This window comes from Pinus tabuliformis, chromosome Q, assembly GCF_031772625.1.
Source record: "Pinus tabuliformis cultivar Carrire ecotype Pingquan chromosome Q, CPIR1, whole genome shotgun sequence".
In the NCBI taxonomy this organism is placed as follows: domain Eukaryota; kingdom Viridiplantae; phylum Streptophyta; class Pinopsida; order Pinales; family Pinaceae; genus Pinus; species Pinus tabuliformis.
The window spans coordinates 224,681,192-224,683,205 of NC_142296.1; positions in this window are offsets into that span (position 1 = coordinate 224,681,192).

Genomic DNA, 2,014 nt, shown 5'->3' on the forward strand with positions numbered 1-2,014 from the left:
GAATTTGTCTCTTTCAAAGTGTCAAAACAAGTCTTTATTTCGAAAATCGCAAAGTGATTGTAATCTCTTCTACCCTTGTTGATTTCGAAGAAAGTGAACTTGTTTGTATTGATCTTTTTAAAAGCAAATTCAAAGTTGTGCAAAAAGCTTTCATTGTAGGCATTTATACTAAGAAAGTGGAAAACAAACACCTGCATTATGCATTTTGCATTTGATAGTTTGCATGTTGGATTTAGGGAAAGTGCATTAGAGTGTGTTGATTGCTCTTTGAGAAAAGATAGTATCTTTCTTTTCCCTTAGTAGCTAGGATTTTCAAAGTTCAAAAGATAATAAAGCTTGCTTATCATCTTAGACTGCATTTAGGAATTTGTATCATACATCTCGTGGTGAACCTTGAAAGGCAAACTTTAAAAAGATCAACCTAAAATAAACTGAATGAACCTAACAACGCTTTGTAACATAACGCACAACATAGAGGTCTAGGCTAGAGACGTGTTCCAACGTCGTTAAGCCTAGTGACTGTCGATCTCGTGGAAGGTGGGTGATTCCTCCTGAGGGACGATAGCGCTAGTACGGATTGTGCTCCCACGTACCGTCGCGTATATATTGGGAGACCCCTATAGGCATATATCTTTTATCCTTAGGAAGCCATGTCGGCCGCCCTACTAATCGCAATGCAGTGAACACAGCATTCACGAAGATCGACCGCCCGTACCCTAAAAAGTATTCTGCGGTTTTGTGAAAAGTTTGGCACACCCTCTGCCTAGAACTCCAGAGCAGTTTCTTTTGGCCTTTTTCAGACTCTATAACAGAAAAAGTCCATCCGAGCATTTGTCACTTCGGGCTCATTAAAACATCGAAGGAGACTAGAGTCATATTTAGCTTTTTCTCGACTCTTTAAAACTAAAAAATCAAGTTGTGTCTAAAGCGTCGTTAACAATTTATTTTAAACGGAACAATCACCCTTTAATTCCTGCGTTGATCTTTAGGTTGAAAAGATGGAGCACACCAACCAAGGAATTCCTCTTGGTGGAAATCCTAGTCCCTTCTCCTCTTGGGGAGATGTTGGTGCGCCCCACATGGCCACATTGTCGCTTCCAGGACTGACAATTGGCCTACCAGTTTGGCTCTTTTCAACCAGTGTCGTTCAGAACACCGCCATTCCTGAACAGTCGAGTCAACAGTTAGATCAGACAAGAGTTGCTTCCCAGCCTTCAACTTCATCTTCCTCCCCTCCTTCCTCTTCGCTTGACGGAACCGGTCGAATTAAAAACCAGGTTCCTAAGGAGAAGAAGGAGAAGAAGAAGAAAGAGAAGAAGAAGAAGGAGCCTAAGGCGACTGGGGGCAAACAAATGTCATCTAACAAAAATCCACACACAGCACTCTTAAGGACTAAATCGCCATGCGTCATATGCAAGGGAGACCACTTCCATAGAGATTGTCCCTGTATCCCCCGGATACTAAGAGACTGGTCCCCCCATTTGCACAATTCAGTAGCATCAACCTCTGATAGCCATGCCGATTGCTCACTGTCAACTAGTGGGAGTTAAACCCCAGGACAGAGCCGGAAAGCTAAATTTCCCTGCAGACTGTGTGAAGGCGATCACGCCATCCACCGTTGTCCCTTCTTAGATGAGGCAAAAAGAGTTCTGGAAGATCGCCCGATTTTACGAGCGCATCTCCCTCCTGGATATCAAAGACTCCTGCCAAGTCCCTCACTAGTTGAGAACCCGGCTAACCCGCCCAGGTGGTCAGCCGAAGCACCTGTCATTGAAGATGAACCGTCTGGATCCTTGCCTGACGAAATTCAAAAGGTTGATATGGCAGTTGACCCAGTTTTTCCTTCAGAGGCTCCATCTTCGAATGACACCATCACAGAGGAGAATAAGGACGACACCGTCCAGATTCTCTTCATCAGCACTGACTCTGATGATCAAGGGGGAAATGCCACCATTCCTTTATTGCAGGAAGGAAGTTCATCGGAGCGATATCCGGCCGTCTATTCGGTCCCACC